Consider the following 24722-nt stretch of genomic DNA (forward strand, 5'->3'; position numbering starts at 1 on the left):
GAATATATATCTAAAACTTATGCAGTAACTTTAAGGAAATGCCACCTACCTTCATGATACAGGGCCCAGCAGAGTATTTTGCTTAAGTGAGGTGCAGCAGTACAACCATTAGACTCTTTCACCAGTGATGATTTCTGCTGGGCAGAAAGGATTTGCCCTCAGTGATGATTTCTGCTGGGCAGAAAGGATTTGCCCTCAGTGATGACTTCTGCTGGGCAGAAAGGATTTGCCCTCAGTGATGACTTCTGCTGGGCAGAAAGGATTTGCCCTCAGTGATGACTTCTGCTGGTGAAAGAGTCTAATGGTTGTACTGCTGCACCTAAGTTAAGCAAAATGCTCTGCTGGGCCCTGTATCATGAAGGTAGGTGGCATTTCCTTAAAGTTACTGCATCATTTTTAGATATATATTCATATATACTAGCAAGATCTAGCAATATTTAGACAGTTGTTAACCATAACAACTGAAAAAAATAAAGGTAACACCAGATCCCTGAGTTTTCAGGCACCTGTTGTGACAGAGCTGCAATTCCCTCCACTCAATGCTTCAGCACTCCTTTCCACCACCCTTTCTTGGTGAAGACATTTAAAAAAACAAGCTGAATGAAATATCATCAGTTAAATACACACACCTGCCCCCAAACAGATGAAGTCAGATTAATTATAGCCACCTTACCCAACAGTTTGCTATTGCCAAAAACCATAACCTGACAGACAACTTATTTCCTCCCTACCCCATCTTTTTGGGTTATCTATGCACCAGTCCCAGCTGACCTACACAGAGTGAAGTCAGACACAGACTAACATCATGAGAAAGATGAGATAGGGGAGCAGCAGTCATGGCAGGGTTTCCTAACTCCCTCATCATGGAGTTTGACACACATAGGAAATAGATTAATGCTGGTTCCCAGGTATCACCTAACAAGTAAACCTGTCAGACTCCAATAAGGCACATAACACACAGGAAAAGGGAACCAACATATGAAATGCTTACACATGCAGGGCGCAAAAAAAAATTACCAACAAGCAAGAAGCAATGGTTTTCAAAGCAGAAAGGTAAAACTGTCCAAGCCCAACTTTCAGACTTGGGTTTTTTTTTTTTAAGTCATCCTTAAAAAGAGAAAATTTGAGTTATTTTCAGGGGTCATAAACACAACGTTATCTGCACTCGGAGTCTCAGTCTTCTGTTCTGATAGGAGCTTCAGGTGACTAGCTGGGAGTTTAATAAAAAGAGACATGCATTTTAAAGAAGAATAAATAATGACTTTTCATTTCAAAGCATGGCAAAAGATTACTAGACCAAGTAAAAAGAAGCAACATTTTTCCAAATGGGCCCCAAGAAAGTTTTTTTAACAGTGAAGAGGAAAACTGACATACTAAAATTATATCAATACTAACCATATTGCTCATGATAATCTAATCTTTCCCTGTTAACATGTAACAAATATTTCATTTTTTTTGAAAGCCCATCTGGCAGACTTTAGTAGACATGAATTTTGGCCTGTTAAACAACTCAAGTTTACAAGGAAGCACATCTCTCAGTATAAACAATTCCATTTAAAAATCTGATGATTTCTCATCATTACACAAGAATTGTTAAACCATCTGTTACATCTCATTGCTTTTGTTCTCTGGCCATATAGCATTGACCATGACTGCCCAAACTCCTGTTTACGGTCTTTTATCAAGCAGCTAAAACACAGTTCTTTTCTGCTACCCTTTTATCAAATATGTTGGTTATGCTGAACTTCATGAAAGGGGAAAAGTACAAATATTCCAAAACAGATTTTACTGTTGAGTTGCTAAGACCGCAAGTAATTCTCATATGATATTGTATTTTCTGACCTTTGTCTTACTTCTGCCTAACCTGGACTTGCCCATCCAAAAATAACTGCAATTCATTTGTTGCAAGTGTGATACACAATCCCTTTGGTATGCAAGCATCAGTCAGACTTAAGCAATATTGAATATGTTAGTTGACAAAACTCAGCACTGTATCTCTGTTGGTTAACTAAACCAAGCTTATATGAATTTATCCTTTGTTTGCTTCCCAGAACATGAAAAAAAAAAACATGGAGTAAGAAAACCAAGAACTACAATGGAAACTAACAGGCTGCTAAAATATTTTAATTTCACATAATTTATTCCTGTTACAGTTTAAAAACCACCAACTATCAGGAAGAAGGCAAAAAGCTAATCCAATGAAACTAAGTGACAAAATTCCAAATGTCTCTTGGCCACCAGTCTCTGACCTCTGGCACTAACTGTGCAGCAACTGAAAACATAAGTTGGTAATTGACGGTGGCCTCTGTATTAAACAATTCAACATAATCAGCCAGATTTTTCTTCAAGAATTAACAGACCTTTTGTTTTCTGTAATTATTGTACATATTGTCCTGCCACTAAACAATATTTTCTTACTATAGCAAGCTATATACTTTCACAGCAAAGCCATTTCTGCATTTCAATTCCAGCAGGAATAGACTGTGCCCATCACAATGAATGTACTGATCATTTCAAGAGAAACTAGTCCTATGTCCCACTGCAGCACAGAATAAATTTTAAATGCACCGAAAGGTAAATTTACTCTTGAATTCCACTGCCAACTGAAAGAAATACACCCTCCTCACCCTTTACCCAGGCAGGCAATAACACAGAAGAAAAAGTAGGTCTTGGCATTCCATTACTAATATAATGGACAGGTTTTAAGGAAGGTTTGAAGTTCAATAAAGAGAAAAAATAACCCTGTTGTTGCTGTTGCCCTTTTGTCACAACCTCAAAGACAGACATTCCAAACAAAGCTTGCTTTACAACAGTCCAAGCCATACCTTTACAGTCTCATTTACCTCTGCTTTTCTCATACTCTCCTTTTTGTTGAAATTTCCATTTAATTTTTTTGCAGTTATTTGAAAATTCTTGTTTCATCATTTTTTCCCCCTTGGTAAGGGAAATGTTCACATTCTCAATATTGTGCACATTATATGTATTGCAACTTACATATTCCAAGTAAGCATGAAGGTGTCTTTAATACTATAAATGCCTTCAAAAATATTTCCTTATACATAAAATATGGAGTCTTTGGGAAAAAAACCATAATGGTATCAGTTCCAGCTAAATGTTGTCCCTTTAATGCTAAATTATTTTTTAACAATTTTAAGTGCTCTGAAGAAAGAGTAAAACAAATACCAATGAAGCATTTTCATAGACATCAGGCTAACCCTCTAATTTAGATTTTTCTTAACTAAATCACATCACCAAAATACAATCTGTAACTGCCTACTGGCCTCTACTTCACCTGAAATTCATTCTTAGATGACAGGATTTCAACCTTTACCCAAACACCCTTTGAGGAAGTCTGTGAACCTGTGTCACTGTGCAGTTGAACATTTTATAACCAAACCGAAATGCATTTCACTCAGACAATTCTAACATGCTAAGGAAGAAGCTGAAGGGATTGGTTTTGGGGGGCTTTCTTTTTTCCAACAGATTCATATATTTGTTGTTTCATTTCTTCAGTATATATCAGTATGTACTAATAACACCTTTGAGGAGTAAAGCCTTGTTTTTCTCACAAGTTTCCAACACAATTGTGTTCCCATAGAAGTGATCGTTCTCTATAACTATCTCTCATTATATTCCAGCATTAGCATTGATAAAAACTGCAAGCATCAGACTTCAGGCTTTCTAGCCACCTACGTTCAGCTGATTAACTACAAGTTTCTCTGACAACTTTTGCCAAGATAAGGACTCCATGGTCAGAACTTTGGCAGAGAAGTTTCTAACTTCCCCCACAGGCTTATGCTTCCAGCATGTTATCTGCACCTACTGGATTCCCCCTCCTTTTTTTTTTTACTTTTTGTTTTTTTAATACAAACAGTTAGAAACCAGAGTTCTGGAAGAATTTCACCTACTGCTCTTATTTGGGACAGCCCATTTAAATCAACTGCACTACCCTGTAAGATGCCCTGGATGGTGGAGCATCCATTTCCAGGACTGTTGCTTTCCTCTGGCCAGCTCCTGGAGCCCAGTGTCCTTGGTCCTACCAAGCAAGTCTTTCCACCACACCTCCAACAAACTGCCATCCAAATTCCACATCTGTCATCCACAGCTGCCAGAAACGCTTCCTCAGATTAACCACTCAGAAATTACTTTTCTGTTGCAAAAAGAGCTGGGTGCATGTTAAATGCAAAAGCAATTAAAAGAACCTGCAGCCAACAAGTTACCGGGATGATATGTAAGGTCAGAAATAAATGGGAGGAAGGAGGATATATAGATGTCTACAGTTAAAAACACCTCAGTTTTAGACTTAGAAGAGCGGAGTATTGCTCTACAGTGTCATGAAGTTAAGTAACCAACACTGAAAACCTGCAATTTCACCACTTACTGGTGTCTTTAAAAAAAGGAAGGGAGGGAAGAGTAAAAAGCAGTAATTTTTCATGGATTGAGATGACAGACACTGACTGCAAACATGGTAAAAACAAAATATAGAAAAAACAGGGGATTTTTTCACCAATATAACTAGCCCAAACTACCTACCTTAGACGATTTCTTCCTCCTGTTTTAAAAAGAGACCTGTTTCTCTAATGTTTTGTTATTGATCTGGAAGAGGTAATGACTAAGGGGAGATGTAAAGACAGCATATGAAAAAGGTTGGCAATGTAGTTCTTGAAGCACTGTAAAAACAAGGCTGTGTTCTTTCTCCTCCTACCCTCTATTATTCTGTGTGATATAATCATGTTGCATACAGTTATTAATCAAAAGCTTCTCAAATCTTTTCACAAACATCTAGTTAGACCTTATAAAAGAAACAGTAATTTCCATCTTTCCAAACAAGACTTACAGACAGGGACCTGATCTAAGACAATGCCATATCTCAACCAGAACCTGTGCATCTACACTGTTTGTCACTGCTGTCCAGCCCAGCACCCACCTGGGTGTCCTTTTTGGTCTGCCTCTGACAGCTCTCAAACCACTTACTATATACATTTAAACATGCACTTTAAAACTATTTACCAGACCAATCTAACTGCAGAAAGACTGTTGTTCAAATGAGCTGGAGGGTTTCCTTTGTATTACAAGCAGAGCATATTACACAAAGCATTTTAATTACATCTAACAACAGTGCTGCTAAAACAAGCTCTTCACCCCAGGAACAAACATTAAGCTATGCAGAAACTAAACATGCCACAGAGCACAGGAGTTTCGTTTGAAGACAAAATTAAGATTTCAGCCCTTCCTTTCCTTAAAAGCACACATAGTGAAAATATACCTGTATAACAAACAAAAACCCAAACCCCATTTCGGCAATATTTTGACTAATATTTGAGACCTTTAAATGTCACTTCTGACCATTGTATGAACCATTCTAATCAATTAACACGACATAAAATTAGATAACTAGGAACATCAAATGCATCTCCTGGCATGGGAAAACAGTAGGAGACAAAAGATATATTTTGAAAACAAGGCACTTCACTTTCTTCCTTAGACATGCTGTTGTCATATCTACATATAACAAAGTGACCTTGGTTTCCACCTTGGGTGCTAAAGAGCAGGCGTTGGAAACAGAACCTGCTAAGGGCTGAAAAGGAGAAAGGAAAACCACTAACCAAACCTCATAGTGCAAATCCAAGTCCCAGACAAACTTCTTTGTACACAGCCAGTGTAGGTGGGGATACTAAGATCCCAAAGCACTTGCTTGCAGGCAAGGATTTGCCCTCAGTAAGCTCAGTCTCACTTGTAAGGGCAGGCTGGGACAAGAGCCAAAGCAGCCTCAGACAGCACTCACACAATCCCTGCAGCTGATATGGGGAATATGGGAGGGGGACCTGTTGGATGGCAGGATAAACACAGGCCCCAATGTGCCTTTGGTCTGCCTCAATGCAATGTTTTATGACAATTTGGGAAGTCATGCTGCCTTGGAATGAACCAACAGGTGTAGACATCTCTCTCACCTATAAAATGAACAATTGTAGGGTAATGCTAATGAAAGTATCCAACCAACACTTTGAACCACTTACCATCCTTCCACCTTCATAAAGCTTGCTGAAGACAGGTAGAAAGCAGTCTCTAATAAGGCTTTTTATAGACAAACTCCCCTTTTCACTGTTCTATCATGTTTTATAATTTAAAAAAAATCCACAAGCCCAAAAGTGATTTACCAGATATTAAACATAAAATTAAAAGGCAATGCTGTTTTCTTTACACTAAGCTGACAAAGAAGGTGAACAAACAAGTAAAATTTTAAAAACACAATAAAATTCAAACATTCATTACACTGTATTCCAAGCTATTACTAAATAGTAGCTGAAGATGCAAGGAATACCTTTTATAATAATCAAAACGCAGTCACAACAGAAGCCATAAGAAACTCAAGGAAATAGGAAATCTTCATGGACATCTCAGAGCAAGCCTAAGCATCCAATCCTTATGTCACTCCTCACTGCTCCTCATCTACTCAGGGCAGAGTCTCACAGCACCTGTCGAAAACGCAAATACTCAATTACCAGTTAGGTACCACACAAAGGCAAACCTCCTGTCTCCAGTTCCAGAACAGGCAGTACCTTTGAGAGCAAGCAGTCTGTTATGAGTAATTGGGGGGGGAAGCTACTGGCCTCCTTCCACACCAACACAGAGGCCAGATAACTCTGGATATAGCCCCTCTGTCCCACACCACCCAAAAGTCACTTTAGAGTCTTTAGCCCCACGACAAAAGAAAGCTCTGGATCTTCCAGAACTCAGAGACAAAACTGAATTCCTAATGCAAAACTGCATTCAACATCAATGACTGAGCACATTTCATTGCCTTTATTTTTAAAACTGGAGAAGAATAAATTATTTTCAATAATCCAGTTCTGAGTATCTGCACCATCTTCACTCATGAAACACTCATGTCCATACTCTGGAAAACTGTGAGGGTTATTTTTTTAAGATATTCATTTCGAGATCACAATATTTCCATTTCAGTATTCAGTATCAACCACAAGATTTGATTATCTAAGGAGCTGGACAAACACTTTAGCAATTTACTTCAGAAAAAGTAATTTTATGTTTTTTAAATGAATATGAGTACTAAGGGAGACTAAGTCAAGTTCCACTTCATAATTACTCATTTCTATGAACATGTGTTGACATTTTTCCGCATATGGCCATTCTTTCTAAAGCAGAATTTGAAGCTAAATTTCACATAAATTACTTAAACTGTTTCCCAGCACTCGTGCTTTTTAGTCTTATCTCTACCAGATGTAAGACTGCAAGATTTCCTGATAACCACCCACTTAGAATGAAGGGATAGAGAAACCAACACAAATTCAGAGATATTCTGCTGTTCTTACTTTCCAAATGAGCATACTTAGTTCCTAAACATCTCTACTGAATAGGAAAATAACTTTTTTTTTAAAAAGCACAAACAGGAAAGGAGGAAGATACACATTCAATGTTATACCACAACATTGTTGCACCTCCTAGTCCCAGTCACACAGGGCCCCTACAAATTTGGGACTCCTTCCCTCCAGAATACGTACAAGCTGTTTAATCCTCATTACACCTTACTGCCCAGAGCTGATGCAGGCCCCTTCTCAACAACCTTCCCACATGCACTTCAGAAATACTGCTAACTGCACTTACTTCCAGATTCAGTGCAGCTCTCATTTAAAACCATTTGTAATAAGGAACAGTCCAATAACTCACTATCATCAAACCTCTTCATCATAAGATAAAGCATGAGACTATGAAACGTAATACCATTCACAAAATTGATGAGAAAGGATGGCAATCCACAAGCATAAACAACCACAGGACATCCTTTCCCTACGGAAGCCAAGGGACAAACAAGTTACACAACACATTTTACAGAGAGCAACAAAGAGAAGGCACAATAGAATAAATCCTTCATGGAGTATAGGAACCAAAACAAAATAACAACCAGGAATATAAAGAAAATAATTAACTAAAGATGCAAAAAATGTTGTTTTGAAAGCAATTACAATTTTGATACTATCTTATGTTACTTTTACTTGAATACATCCCTTCAAAAATACACTGTAATCAGCATAAAATAGGAGGGCTTTCATGTAGATATACTGTATCTATCACTATTTTAAAATTAGGAATTTCTTTTTACTTCCATTTCATAGGCCTTGTCAGCCAATGAAGCACTGCCTTAAAATTTTTCCTGTATCTGTATAAAAAAATTATACCAACTTATCTAAGTTCTCTGCTTTTTGGAAATAGTGACCAGATACAGAAAAGAAGTCGATGCAACAAAACTACAAAAAATTGTTCCGACTGTTTCTATAAAGGAGAAAAAGTAAGGAAGGCAGGCAGGCAAAGAGCTATTCAAAACTGGGAAGCTTTTCTAAAAATATTTAATAACACAAAAACTAATTAGGCTAAATTTTTATTTATCTAGATTATTATATTAAGATGATACGCAAGAGCAAGTTTCAACACCACCATTAGCAGTGAAATACTGAAATACAAAAATTTCACTACTCTCTTGGAACCACCCAACACTGCACTGATTGACAGAAGATGCATTCACAGCCACACAACCTCAATCCTCCCTTGTATCCACACCAACTTAAATAACTTTGCTGCTCTGGATGAGAAGCAAAAATAATCCATAAAGTCAAAACCAAAAAATCTGTGCAGCTCCGTGAGCTTCTATAATTCACTGTCTATGCCCATCCATTAGTACTATCAAGAGAGGTAAGTAGAATGCTTCAGCAAAAACAAATAATGTAGCAGCAGTGCAATTTTAGCCCTGATTTACTTTAGGCTGAAATCAAAGCTACACAGGACACTCTTCAAACTGCAGGCACTGTGGGAGTTGACTTTTGAACAAGATACACCTTTAAAGAACATCTGGAATAAGTCAGTTCTGTAAGTTCACACAAAGATTAATTCTCATTTTCAATCCAGGTTTTCAGCTTAACTTTAGGACTCTCGACCAAATTTTAACTGAATTGCTTTTTTGCTCATGGTTCCAGAGGAATGCATTTCCATGAGGGAAAACACAGAATACTCTTGAGTTGGAAGGGACCACAAGGATCATTAAGTCCCGCTCCTGGCCCCACAGAGGATATCCCAAGAGTCACACCCTGTGCCAGACAGCATTGCCCAAATGCTGGTTGAACTTCCCTGGGGAGCCTGTTCCAGTGCCCAACCACTCTCTGGGTGAAGAGCCTTTTCCTGACATCCAACCTAAACCCTCCCTGAAACAGCTTCAAGCCTTTCCTGCAGGTCCTGTCACTGATGGTCACCACAGAGAAGAGATCAGTCTGCCCCTCCTCTTCCCCTCACAAAGAGAATCTGTTATTAGAAAACTGTAGTAGGAAACAGGGCATTTACTGAAAACATGATGTTCTCAGACATCTCAAATCCCACTGCATTCACCAAAAAAAAACTTATTTTCCCTTCACTGTCTTTTCTGCTCACAAAATGTAACTACCTTATACAATTATCACAAAACTTCAGGACTAAGAAGGCAGTGACTTTAATGCTATTCCCTCTTGAGATAACAAGCCAAACTCTGAATTGCAAAGCACCTAATACCTCTAAAATTCCTCTTAAATTCAGTAGCCAAAATTTGGCAAATTTCCTGCTTACTCAGCACACTACCAAAATGGTTAATCTTGTTCTCTTTTAGAAAGCAATCACCCACAAATTTCAAATATTCTGGAAATGGTATTAAGTGTCCAAATGTGAAGGAGCATCACAAAACTGTTGGTTTTTATTTTGCACCATTTCTATACTGAAAGACTAACTTATTGATTTTTTTTTTTTTTTAATAACAGACTCTGTGTTATAGTTTTTTCCTTCTACTTTCTGCGGCTTAATCCTGGCATCAAAAAAATTCATCCAAAGGATGGCATTCATGCTGCCAACAAACATACAGCTTTTGGCAGACTACAGAGAAGTCAGTGCTTCTCACAGAGCAGCTCTGTGCTGTATAGAGGCTGATGCCAGTAAAACATTAGCCCAAACTGAAGTCTATTACATAAAATATACACAAGCATCGGCATCATACTCCAAAAATTAATTTATCTTGATGAGTAACAAAGTCTTTAAAGGCCTTAGAACTAAAAATAAACAAATGAAGTATAGAGTTGTCTCTACATTTCATTTTAAACTGGAAAAAAGCACTAAATAATAGAGAAAATAAAAAAACACTTATGGGAGAGCACAAGCAAAGACAGCCTAGGAGAGCACAAGCAAAGATAGCCTAAAGACTCCAATGCAAGATATTACTCTCACTGCCTTTAAGTAATTATTGCTTTCTAAGCTCTTTGTCTGTCCTTTGACACTGGAAACAGATGAGGAATTGTATCTCAAGCAGAAAAACTGCTTCATATGAAGGATAAAAAGAACAGCACTGAAGGTCTGTTCATTAACTGTACACTCATAAATGCATAGTAAGCAATAGAAGTTTTTCAGTTCAGCTCATCTTCTGCAGAGTAGCACACTCAGTAGCAGGGTATGGAAACATTAAATGAAACACAGTAAGAGATGCATTGTCCTCTACTTCCCAATTCCTCAAAAGCTGATTCCCCGAAATCCAGTACTTTGACACAGCTGCAAGCTTAACTCATAGCTCAAGCTATTAGATGGACTTTGTTGCTCAGATTTCTGTGGACAGATATTTTCAGGAACTAATGGACTTGTTCAGTCAAACAGATTCATTAACTAGCCATGAGAGTAAATAACCTTTATAGGAACTGCATGCAGCACCTCTTCTGGACTACAAGGACCAAGAAATATGCATATACACATACAAAATACATAGCAATGTACAATAATATACTTAATGTAGAAGCTGGTCTTAGTGGAATCATGTTTAACACATGAGCCAAGTTCTAATGTAATTTTACATTACTTCTTGTTCCTATCTTTTTTTTTTTTCTAGAAAGTGGCAAAAAAAAAAGGCACATTATTAAATGAACTCTGATGCTTTAAATTCACACCAGATTTTTATGCACTTGTAAGTTGACCAAATCAGGATGAAATTATTTGGCTTCAAAAGATCATCTACCCCTGTTCTATCCTACAAATTAAAAAAAAAAAATACCATGCAAAACACAGGCAAAGAGTTATAAACTAGAGCAATAAAAAGCTCAAAGCATATGTTCATGGTCACCATAATCGTACTACACATAAAACCAGTCTTCTGCTCATTATCCATGTAGAACTCCTATCAAGTCAAAATTTTCTAGTATAAATATCTGTGTATTTCCATACAATATTTGCATGCAATTATTCTGGCATCAAGTAGACTTAAAAAGTCCTAACACTTTAGGAGGTCATCTTTATGGCTATGGGCTATCTCATTTTAAAAAACAGTGAAAAGCCATTTTTTCACAGAAGGCAACAGTAACAGAACTCATTTTAGTTCATGTAATACCTCACAAGTCTTGTGTATGGCATTTTGCAATACCAGAGCCCAACCAGAAATTTACTTTTATGTATTATCTAGAAATCTCACAAAAATAATTCTAAAGGCAAGCAGACTAGAAATATTCTGAGCATCTTCCCCTTACTATCTGAAACATAACATGGTACCTTCCAAATAACCTTGAAATCTAGTGCAAATGATGATTTCACATTACTATACTGGCTCTCAAATCCTCCCTGCTAGATCTCTCTTCACACAGTACATCTGACTGCTAGCCAGCCACTGGAATACTGACAGGTCTAAAATACACCTGTGTATTTGTAGCATGCCACTTTACCCAGCCAGTGAGGGGGCAAGGAAGAAAGCTGAGGGAAGGCAGCACCCTGGGAGACTTCCCCACCACCTGAGTGCAGGCAACAGGCACAAAGAGCTGACCCAGCTCTCTCTCAGTACAGTCTACACAGTAAAACTGAAGTCACACTTTTTATTCATCAGTTTAAAGTGTCCAAACAAAAGAATCCATTAAGAAAAGCTGAGATTTACAGTTCTTGCTCCTTTCAAAAACATCATTAAATCAGCTTCTTATTACACAGCAACATTAAGGAACTGTTTACAAATCAAAAATGTACCTTTGTAAGCAGAGCAAACAAGTCAGGGTGTGGTTGCCTCGAAACTGGCAGGGAACTTTTGCCTGTCAAATATTTCCAGTTCTACCATGCAGCAGCTTGGGTTTAAGGCAACATAATGCAACAGGTTAAAACTCATTCAGAGCTCTCATGCCACTGCCACAACTACAAGGTGTGCCTTTTGGCTCTTCTGGAGATACTCGTCACTATTCACCTCACTTTGCTTGCCCGTTCAAAGAAAAACATCCATCATCTCTTCACCACATGGTATGTAGTAAAGCACCCTGACTTCCACAAAGAGAAGTTCAAGCATTTAGGATTTGCTGAAGAGACAACAAGCACACTATTTAATGCAATACTAAAGAATGCAATATTGAAGAAACCAAACCCTCATAGGATGAGAGCAACAAATTACCTACACATTACTACTGCTCAACAAATATGAAGTGGGAGAAAAGCAGCAGCAGTAAGCTTTTTTAAATGGTGACCCAGTAATTGGAAAAGAAGGGAAGAGGATGATGCACTCAACCTTCCACAAGGATGTACACTTACACTTATAAATATGGATTAAACTGACAGCTTGTAAAGCTAAAAAGTTTGATATCCAGTCAGAACAATCTCGTCTCAAAGTCACTGTGGATAGCCACAGAAGGTTTGGACAATAAATGACTGACTATGAAATAAAATGTTATATTAAATCCATTGCCGATAAATGTAACAGAATGGAAAAATAACCTCAAGTGGTAACAACTGAAATAGTTTAAAAGAGAAAATAAAACAAAAATCGTTGTCCTATACAACCTACCATACATTGCTCAAAAAGATAGAGAGACCAGAAAAAAGGGACAAACAGACATAGCTTGTCTTCCATACAAAAATTACAGATAATTATGGCCTTGGAGGCATTAAAAAGAGCTAAAAATCAGCAACATAAAGCATGAAATAGTTATCCGTTTTATACAAGGATTGGCAAAATATCAGTAACATAACCAGACTTTAGGAATTCAAGAGCAATCTTCTCCCCTACAATATATAATTGTTACCACAGGACAACATCAAAATCAGAATTACAGTTTGATTGTGAATCCACAGAAGATCAGGCACTTTTTAACATAACACCCTAAATCTGTCACCTCTAATGCTGGCAGGTGTTAAGCCAGTATAACACTGTAAAAAGTGCTTGTAGCATCTTATATATGGCTTGTAATAACCTCTTACAATTTTCCTCTAATATTATTTGAAAAAAATTGAAAGGGGGGGTGTGCTACATACACCTTGCAGTGTTTAAGGTTTAGATTTACATCCTCAAAACTGATACATGTACAACAGTATTCATTAATATGTATCTAAGTCACTCTCAAAAAGGTGAAAAGAACTGTTGTTCTCTCCTTTTTCAGTAGGAAAATGCAGCATTTCCTGAATATCATGTCAACCTAAAGTCTTCTAGACGCCATTTGGAACACAGGAGAAGGGAGAACGTCACAAGGGTCACAAATGAGTCATCTGAAACTACAGACTAGCAAAGTTAAACAAACTGTTTCATCAAGGAGCCCTAAAAAACCTGAAATAAATCCCACGCATTCCTGTACCATCAGAAGATTCATACTAGGTGGAAATATGCACATAATTGGAAGAAAAAAAAAAGCAGCTTTTAAAATAAAGCCTGTGATAACAAAAAGTTACAAGGTTTTTTAAATGCACTTCAAAGCTCCCATTCAATCTTTGAAAACACCTCTTATTTGTAAGCACATAATGTAAGATTACGCAATTGCATTATGGCAGTCCCAAAATATTATGTGCTGAAAACACCAAAGCATTTACAGGCAATGCTTGCCAAACAGTCATTCCATCAAAACCACAACTTAACCACTACTTGAGCTAAACTTGTTTGAACCAAATCGAAATATAGATGTAAAGTAAGTTCATACTAAATTGCAACACAAATTCCAGGAAAACAAAAATAACACACCTGTTGGAATACATGCACAGAAGCAATCTGCCATGCAGAGACCTGCCAGACACAGATTTGAAAGAGGAGATGGGGGCAAAAAAAAAAAAAAAAAAACAGTTCACAAACTATGTTTCATAACAGGAACATACAGAAAATCCATAAATTCCTCAAATCACTGACATGGTATAGGTGGGAACTGCACTGAGAAATGAAAGGAGTGACACAATCCCAATAGAAGAAAAAAAAAAAACCAGAAACCAAGAGGTCTGTCACCTATAGATTTCAAGTACAGTTTAAAACATAACTAGATTATTCTCACCCAACAGCTGTGTAGTGTGTTGTGAAAGAGACTTTGTCTCATCCCAGTTTCTAGTGTCCAAAACAACCGACAAGAGTCTCAATTAACATCCTCATTGCAGAAGGATATAAAATCAAAAGAAATACAGAAAAATTGTTGTGGCTGTGAATTCTCTCAGAATGAGACAGCAGCTGTACTCTACTCACAAAGTTGCATTTGTTACAACCTGTGTTCTTCTTCTCATACAGATAAAAGTTATACCAGCTCTTTAAAAATGTATTTCCTAGCTTTGCTGGCCTTCAGAAAAGGCAATGTACAAGCACCCAGAAACACCAGAAGTTACAATACTGACTTTTAGGATGTGACTTCATGAGCAAATTTTTGGTGCAGCTAATTGTCCCTCTCATGTCTTCTCAATTTTAGGTATGAGGTGGAAGAGGACTGAGACAGCAACATGACCCCATGCCCTGTGCAGCACTGACATTACATGGGAGGGGGGGCCCAGAAGCAAAACCTAGCAGTAAGAGAGGCCAGTCATAATGCAGCTCCAGGTGCAAGTCTGACACATAAGGCATCCTAGCTCTTCATTAAGTATATTAGGTTGTATTGCAGGTTCCTTCCCTGGGCTGTCAAACAAAATTTTTAGAGACATCTCTCAATATCAGAACTTCAAAGGAGATTGAAGAAATCCTGCACACACACCCCCCTCTACCACCTCCACGTAAGCACATTTCAGCTTTTGGTGCTTTTATAAACTAAGAGTTTTCAAATTAAAAATTAAAAAAAAAAGTCACAAAAACCAGTGAAACCAAAGTTCCCCGCTCTACTCTGTCTTAACCACACAGGTCTCCTGCGGGCATGTAAGAACGGCTCACTAACTGAATAGGAAAGAGGGTCACTTGGCACACCATAGGTTAACAAGCACTCTCTCTGCATAATTTAGCTTAGGCAGCAATCATGTAAGAAACTTTGAAAATTCACAAAATACCCTTCAATCACAAACAGTCAAAGACAGAGTCTAAACCATTCTCGGGAAAAATAACTGAACTCCTTGCACTGAAGAGCCCTCCTAAGTACTCCTCAAAAGATAACACTAACAACAAAGGTTATTAACATCTTCAATAATTTTCTGACCTGCAAGGAACAAACAGGACCTCAACTACTGTTACCTTATCTGTAACACTACAGTATGTTTAAACCACCTTTGCTCTTTCCTCATCTGCCTTTAAGAAATACGAGAAGAAAAAAAAAAATCTACCTGCACACAGGTAAACTCCCCTTGTTCCACTCATCTCAAGCTCAGACCTCTTCACATTTAAAAAGAAAACTTGAGCCAAATGCACGTTAGCTTTGCACTGCAGAAATCACATTTTCTCTGGTAGAAATACAAGAGCTTCAAAGTATAGTCGCTGTACTAAGTAAATTTTGCCACAGGATGATTCTTTCTGTCCATCAAAATTTCTTTAAATTCCTACAATGTTTTTTTGAAAAAATCATTCCATTTCCATTAACAATTAGAACAAAAGGTCAGAAAATGTTACAATGAATAGTCAAGCTCTGCAGCTAAGAAATTTATCTGGATTTTTCTGGGTAATTTCTCTTACAGTTTAACTACACACTGTGAAACAGACCTTCAAAAGAAACCAAAGGTTTCTTTCTCAGCTCACTTCCGTTCCATCTTCTTCACAATGTGAGCTTTCTACTGCATGTCAAAAAATTATCAGGCAAAATGCTAATATCTGACAAGAAAAAAGTTATTTAAATTCAAATAAAATACATTTTAAAATATTTCAAACCTAAAGCAACTCCCTGAAGTTATTCGTGAGTAACAGTCATGACCTCAATATATTAAACCTCATTTAAAAACTGCTTCCTCCAAGCTCCACTGTCAACATGGCACTTGAGTTCTTTAGTTACATTTCAGAATAAACAGGTGTCAAAACTTCACTTCCTTTCCCTCAGTGTTCTGCCACCATATCTTGGTATTGTGGAAAGCACTTCATGTATGTCATTTTCCAGGTGTAACTACTCCAAATGATGGTATTTTGCCTTATAATGAAACAGAGACACTGAATTTGACTGCTGTCTTTATCCTTCATAATTTCCTGGTTTTTCCACTTATGCAGCAGAAAGCGGCATGTTCTGCATTACAGTAGCCAGATACCCACAAGACTTTTATGCAAGATAAGGGAATTCTTACCTTGCTCATCAATTCCTTTTGATAGCTGTTCTAAAAAAGGTTTACAAAAATCTTCAGATTTTTATTCTTATCAGAACCAACATCTGTTAAGTCCAAAGAATAGTCTTCATCTAAAATATATCAAAAGTTGATCTGATTTAATGGCAACAGCATCATGACAGACATACACACACCAAAAAATCCCTTTTCCCCCAAAATAAGCATTCTAAATTCATTCTCTTCTTTTGTAAAAACCTTACCAAGCAAAATTTTAGTTACAGTCGCAGCCATATAAGCAATTCACAGAGCAAACTGATAAACTGAGCAGGACTACATGGCAAGTTCAATTATGGATGCACCATATGCCTCCATCATCCTTTAGGTACACAAAAGAATCAATTTGTGCAATTTGTTCAAAACACAAAAAGCCCTTTTGGCAAGATCACCCTTCAGCTGAACCAACAGTCTGAACCCTTGCCTGCTGTGAACATCACTCACTCCACACAGCAGCAACAGCACCTTAAACAAGCACAGGAGTTACATGGCTCTGCTACAGAACAGAGCCATGAACATGGCAGGGGAATTTGCCAGATCCCTATGTTTTTTGGAAGAAATAACCAGTGGGTTTCTTTTGGTGGAGATATTTTTTCCTAATTAACCTTCCTCTGATACTTAAGGTGACCTTTACCAACATCTCTCAGCAGGGTGTAACAGTAGGCCTGGATGTAGAGAGTTGCTTCCAAGTTTTGTAACTCAGTTCTCAATTTACCTCTTACTTTACACACAGCCAGAGCTGCAAATCAGTAAACTCTAAAAATGAAATGTTTATGTCCCAGCAAACATATACATCAAGAAAATTCTTACCTACACCTTCACTGAAAGCCATTATCACAATAAGGAACAAAACCCAAAAACACTAATAACATTTGTTATTAGCTTCAATATAAAAACACATAAATCTGAGTATACCTTGAACACATATTCCAGTATCAATTCTTACTTCTTTTTGTAGGCTGCAGTTAAGGGTTATCTTTCAGGAGACATGGTGATCAGCAGAGTCACACTAAAAAGCAGCATGCCAAGTAACCACCATTTTTTCCTAGTAAGGACTCTCAACCAGAATATAACATGGTAGAGGTTCAGCAACACTGCATCTCTCCTGCCCATTTTCTCTCCTCTTCCAGTGGTCATTAGCCAGTTGTTCAGCTAATTACTGTTTGATCTACTACTCAGTGTTGCTGCAATTATGCAAAGTGGAGCTTAGCTTTTAAGAACAATCTCCATTTTATCTACTAAAACACATGAAAACAAAGACTAATCAAGCAAGTACTTTATCCTATATTATCCCACCAGTGAAAAGGAAAGGCTTCTCCAAAAGATGAAGCTCATTAATTAAAGCAACTTTTACACAACTTTTCAAAAGCATCAGCTGGGGAGAAAAATAATAAAGAAAAAATTAAAAATCAGCAATGCTGACTACCTGCCCACTGGGCATTCAGTTGCCTTTGCAGAAAAGTTTTAATGCCCCACCAGTGCCTCCCACTCCTCAATGCTACACAAATTACTCTACTCCTGCCAGCTTTTTGGGAAAGAGTGGTGTCTTAAGAGGCTTTTTTAAAGGCATGGAAATAAAAAACTAAAACATATTTATAGGTACTAGGCTATTTCTTTGATTTCACCAGTTCGTAAGACAGGAACTAATAAAAAAAACCAGGACTGCATTCACCTTGGCCACAGCTGCTTTAAAGCAGGTTCACCTTCCATAATTAAACTCACTTACTGAAAGCCAAGTACAATCAGCAAGGTCTTCAGAGTCAAACTTCTCAGCAAAAGCAAAAATGAGGCACTAATTCTTAAATTTCAGTCAAGACATATTCTAAATGTTTATCTGGTATAGATCACTGTCCTAGAAGAAAACTACGACAGAAAGCAGCTTTAGATAATTTGCCCTCCAGGGAAACCTCCATCTCCAACTAAACACTGCCTTAGGCTACAAATAAAAATTTCCAGCCATATTTCTGCCACTGAAAAATACTTTATAATGGAGGGGAAAAGCTTAATAACGCACTTTATGGGAAGGAAAGAAAAAATAATTCAAGTTTACTATACCCCAATTTTCTTCACCTTATCCATTCCACAAGTCATTCCACATACAGAACAGTTCAAACATAAAGGCAACTCAAGTCTGAAGTAACAGTAATTTTATTTCTCTTCCTTTTATTTTCATTCCCAATTTCTCAGCATTTTTACTTCAAGATTCGTGTTTCCAGGACACCAGACAGACTTTCACCCAGCAACAATAACATCTCTATAGCTGCCCTACAGTAATCCCCCTGCAAGCCACCTCTATTTCACTCAAGGCAGAGACTTCCCACCCTAAAATACAGCCTTGCTTTCTCCTAAACTATTTGTGAATTACATATACACACCAAAAGTTAAGCTCCTACAAGTCTAGAAAGGTTTAGCTGGCCTACATCTACTATAAATATTTCAACAGTAAGGTTGAAGAAGTTGATAACCATGAACGCTGCGGATTTTTTTACATGTTGTTCTACAAAGAACAAGCTGCAGTTTAGAAAACCCACACCTATGACTACAGAAAGTGAGCTGCAGGTACATTATGAAATAAGTTCATCCTGTAAAAGTGACAAAAAAATTAAACTTTCCTCAGGAAAATAAAACTCTTAAACTTAGAAAACTTGAGTTAGCTGAATCTCCATGCAACAACCCACATAATTTCATGGCAGATTAAATGAATCATTTAAATAATCCAAGAAGCACAAAGCCATTGAAATAGGCACTGTTTACATTTTTATCTCATCTGTGTCCACTGATCAAATTAACAGAAAAAAGTAACACTGGCAAGATAACAAGAGTGTCTCAATTAGATTAATTATGCCTGATAAATCTTTTCCCATGAGGTGTAAGGCAAGACAGCTGTGACAAGCACGGGCTGCAAACTGATTTGTTCTTATGTCTTAAAACACTATGTGCTATCTTATAAATGAAGCAAGCGATCCTATCTGCTGAGAGCCCATGGCACAAGAGCTGTATTTGCCGGAAAAGAAATGTTGTGCAGGTCCCAACAAGTTTTAGTTAGTCTTCAGCAAAAATCAAAGTTACATGACTAAAAGTATTACCATAGGAGAGGTGTGAACCTAAACCAAGAATCCAGTCTCAGGATGACCTGGACCCTGCACCAAGAGAGCTCTATGACAGCTTGCATCTGCTCTGGCATTACCACGCAGCCTGCTAGACATCACAAGCAATATGATGAAAGATACAAGTAGCAAGGGCAAAACATCTTTTTTTCACTGGTCCATGTAAAAGACTGATTTGCATTTGGACAAAAATATCATTACTGTCTGTTCTCTGCTCCCTGCCACTACTTCATTTCCCTACTCACTGTTACTGAGAATGCCCACTTACATTTCTCCCATAAGCATTTATTCTGGCATGACTATTACTGACTTAGACACATTAAAATATGGTGCAAAGTGCATCTCTGCATGCAGATCAATCAAACAGTAATTTATAAACTGGAAGCTGACACCAAAACTAAAAAAGGCAGAAAACGACTTTTTCACTCAAAGTCAGACAACCACCACAGTTTGCTTGATGCCTAGCTTCAAGAAATGCAATATAACATGCCACACAAGGCAAAATGCATCAGAAGGATAACTAAAATGATGTGCAACTTCTACCAGTTCAATTTAGACAGAAAAAAGCTTCAAAGAGCAGAGAAATAGATTGATTAGATCTGCAGCTGCATGAAACAAGCTGGCTATAAATTAGTTTACTTCAAACTACACAATGGTAAAAACCCTTTCTGAGAACAGTAATATAGTAAAACATTATTCAAGCTAAGACTCCTCATCCACCTAGGAGTAAAAATAGACATTTCTGAAAATGTACTATCTCAGCTGCTGTAGATTAAGAGCAAGTTAAAAATATCTACCGAAGTGCTTGATGGTGCCCTGTCTAAACCCAGAAGTGACACTGACTTTTACTCAGCACTAGTGAGATCCCAGCTAAAGGAGCATGCCTAGTTTTAGCCTGCTCAGTGTAACAAAGATGGACTAAAGAAAGTTCAGCAGAGACCACCACGCCATTAGGGGACTGAAGTGCACAAGGAACAAGGACAGGCTGAATTACCTGCACTTGCTACTCTGGAGAAGGCTTGAGGAAACATCTTGCTTTCTGCATCTCATAAGGGGAGTTTTACAGAAAAGACTAAGCTAAAGTCACTATCACTGTAAGTTTCTGAAATTCAATAATCGCCAGGAAAGACTCCTCCATTGCAGAATGTGTAAGAAAACAATTTTGTGGCACATGAAACACTAAAATAAATATCCCTTCCTCAACATTTTTGTTGATAAACACCACTATTGGGGAGGGAAAAAAATTTTAAAATAGAAACACTTAAATGGAATCTCTATTAAAATAATAAGAAAATTTTAAAACCTGCCATAGTCCAAAATAAAAATTAATCACTTTAGGCCTTGCCCTTAACAAATATTTTGCCAAAAACCACCCCAACATTATCACAGTTGAATCTCTTCACCCTGTACTTCTGGACACCATAGATTCAGACATATTCCACAGCACCCAAGATGCTATTTATGAACCTCAGCATCTCCTATTCTGTAGAAATCTGACCCCAGATCCTATGGTAATTTTTTTTAGTTTTTAAAAAATATACTTAGCCACAAGGCTAGAAGAGTATGCTTTCCCCTTCTGCAAAAGAAAGGTCAAAAGACTTAAGAAGAGCCCAATTCATGTCTTGAAACAAAAATAGCAGCTCGTAACAAAATCAGGTCAAATACTGTGAACTTGGAACATGTAAATGTCTTCAGAAGGAGATTCAACTTCCTGGCAATGTCTAATAAGAGAGATCCAAACAGAACATTTACGATCTCATTAAAATCTTTTCCTCTAAAGGCTCCTTCTTTTCTTTAGCATTCTCCAGATAAAAAGATTTACCGTCTCATATCTATCAAAAAGATTAAAGAGAATTCAAGAAAGAATCTGCTTCACTAAGACTGAATTATTTTTTCTCTTTTACAAAATTAGAGATGGGCTTTGGGTTTGGCATAACTCTAAGAATGGATGTTGACTAAAAAGATAAATACAATGAAGATCAGTTTACCATGTCTGAAAGCATCCATTCATAACTTCAGACAACAGTAGCCGCACAATGCATGCAAAGACCAACCCTTCTATAACCATTCAAACACTGCATAAAACCGGTTACTTGCTAGGCACAAAAAAAGTTGAAAAGTACACTTTCTCAAATATTTGTAGAGATAAAGTTGTCAGGAAGTTACAGAAGATGAAATACTGGTTTCACAAGAATTTACAGCAAATCTCTGCACTATCACATCACCAAACTTTATAAATTTGATCCAAATGAGATTCAGGCACATGCTCAAACTTTATCAAGCATCACAGAACATGACACCAAACTGGTATCAATGGTAGGGAAGAGCATTAGATCTAATTCAATATAAAATCATAGTGGTCTAAATAATGAATGTGTAACACAAATAAGTCATGCTGCTACCAGGTAAGTATTTTGATTTTATTAAAGCAAACAGAATGATTTAAGAGATTGATACTTTACATATGACCACTGTACTTTTGACCCAGTATTGGGAGTTCTAAAGTCCTTTTTGTGGCATCACTGAACCAGTGTTCTAACTTAATAACCTAAAATTTGGATATACACTATTACATACTCTTCACACCAACTCCCATGGCTTTGTATGCCAGTGCTCTTTTCTCCTTTTACTAAGATGGAACTTAAATACATTTTGTGTTGCAGCACTTCTTCAGCCTAGTGTTGATTCATGCTGAATGCCTGAACAAGGGTCAGCCTGACAGATACTATCATCTAAATTGAAAAATCATCACAGCAGCCCCAAAAAGAAGTAATCCTAAAAGATCTGTGAACCACTGTCATCTAGTATTAGGCCATGCCAATAGTTAGTGCAAGTGAAGAAACCAAGTATTCTCCTCAGCTCTAGAAGGAAAGAGGGATCATAGAGCTCTAATCTCAGGAATAATGGAATGGAAGCAAGAGCTCACTGAGCCCAGCCTGCACATTGCACAGCAGCTGCCGAGATCCCAGGGGCAGAAAGAGGAGTCTGGCCCTGCTACTGCTACCCACAGCACCACTGCCACAGACAACCAAGTCAACATGCAGCTTATTCAAAGACTTCCCCTTCTAGAGATGGATATAAACACTCAGTTGTGCATCTTACAACAGGAGAAATCTCAAATTGCAGCCTATCTTCTAATCAATCTTGAGTGCAAAAATAAGTCACGACAAAATTCTGCTTTACCTGCAGCCTTACTGTCCAACAATCAACAGCATTACAACTGCATAAGATTCTAACTTCGTAAGTCAGGATGTCCTTTGCAGATCCTCCTGTCTCACACCACCTGTCCAGCAAGATCCAAAACAATTAGCCTCTGCATCCCCTGTCTAGGTACAGAATGAACCTGCTTAACTTCTCAAATAGAACAAAAAAAAAAAAAAATTGAAGGAAAAAAATGTTTACACTTTGGTCAGACAAACAAGAGCAAGACAAGAGCAACCACCTTTCACACTCACCCCACCACCTCCTTTCAACTAAGACTTACAGGCACTTGCCAGTAAGCACAGGCAGTCAGAAAGAAGCCAAAAGATTCTCTTAAGAGTGAATTTGGAGGGCAGGATCCCATTTGTGTTCATCCTCCTCTGACATTCACAGAATTTTGCAGGTTGATCCTGAAAACACATACATCTCTGTAGCACAATGAAAAGATTCTTCTTGAGGAAGATAAAAAAAAAAAGCTAGAAAAAGTTAGAAAAAGCTTTTGCTAACCAGTATTTCAATTTTCAACAGTAACACTGTGGGAGAAGTAGAGGGGCGTGGTATTTCAAAATTCTTCAGGGGGAAAAAGTCATTTCCTGATACAAAGTGATTTCATTTACAAAAAAACCCACAAAAGCTGCTCACACAGCAGTAGCACTAACCATACTGGAGGGAAAGAAAGAAAGATCTCATTAGACATCTAGCTACAGAAACCACTGAGCAACCTAAACACAGACCCCACTACAGGCTCCCACCACATTTTATCTTCTGCACATTTTCCAGAAGGAAGACTGGACAGAAATCTATACAGAACAAGCAATTACATGAACTAACAAGGTCTTGGTACCTTCAAATCTCTCTCATATTTGATATATACAAACACACACACTTCAGCTGAAATTCCTCCCATGAAATTGTATTCATCACACAGTCTTCTCTGGCAGCTTAGAACATCCTGTGTGCTACAGCTCTCACCACTGCTGGGACTCAATCTCACCCACTCATTAGTCTGTCTTTACAAGACCTTTGGACACTTCAAGACCTCATAAGGGAATAAACCAAAGCCCAGCAAGTCCAAAATATTTAGGAAGTTGGGGAGAAGAAACAAGTGTTTAGGAAAAAAGCAAACTGGAAGGAACACAGAGCATGACCACCCCAGCTGGTTTCCATAGCAAACCAAGAACTCTGAGAGCAACCCTGCCTCAAACCTGTTACAGGAAATGCAGAACACAACAACTGCAACCTCAGCAGTGACTGCCATGCAGCACAGATACCTGAGCTAGTGCTGAGCTGAACAACACTACCCATGCATTTGCTAGAACTAGAGAAAAGCTAAAATGACAAGTGACAATACAAGGCGTGTTGGTTGACTCTCACAGGGTGCAGTGTCAACAAAGACACTCTCTGAAGTACAGCCAGGCAGTACTTCACATGTAACTTTTGAACACAATTTTTTCTGGAGATATCTTGAGAGCCTACACCAGATAGTAATCCAGATTTACAGGAATGCTTTAAAATACATTTTAATGGCCTTAGATTTGACAGTTTCTAAGCATTGCACGCATTCTGTTTGATTCCTCTTGCAGTTTTATGCACCTTCTCATTCTCTATTGCTACAGGTCAAGATGCAGAAGAGCTCACTAAAACAGGGATATCTAGGAGGCAATTAAAATCCAAGGCAATCTATTTCAGTATTACTCTAATTTGCAGCATGCCAGGTACTATGCTTGTACCGCTGATCTTCTGACCTTTGAGCTAAAACTGTTGGACTAATGGCAGAACCAGAAAGGCGACAGCCACATTAGCCCAACACTTCCTCTTCCTAGGCTTGAAGAGGAAGGCTCACATGCAGTGCTACACTCCTGCCATTAAATGCTGTACACATGCAGCTACAAGCTCAGCAGAGCATTGCACTGTGCC

The 24722-nt window shown here is 37.8% G+C and overlaps 1 protein-coding gene across 4 annotated transcripts in view; it reads right to left on the bottom strand.

Moving 5' to 3' along the window:
• SIPA1L1 (signal induced proliferation associated 1 like 1) overlaps nt 1-24722 on the bottom strand; it is a 200468-nt gene that overhangs the window by 164720 nt on the left and 11026 nt on the right. For 2 of the 4 annotated variants that reach the window (XM_058806879.1, XM_058806876.1), the window contains exon 1: nt 6323-6443. The exons of the other annotated variants lie outside the window; for them this stretch is intronic. The gene's annotated coding sequence lies outside the window, so the exon portion shown is untranslated. Of the gene's footprint in view, nt 1-6322; nt 6444-24722 lie in introns of those variants that run through there. 4 annotated transcript variants of the gene reach the window in all.

Source organism: Ammospiza caudacuta, chromosome 6, assembly GCF_027887145.1.
Source record: "Ammospiza caudacuta isolate bAmmCau1 chromosome 6, bAmmCau1.pri, whole genome shotgun sequence".
In the NCBI taxonomy this organism is placed as follows: domain Eukaryota; kingdom Metazoa; phylum Chordata; class Aves; order Passeriformes; family Passerellidae; genus Ammospiza; species Ammospiza caudacuta.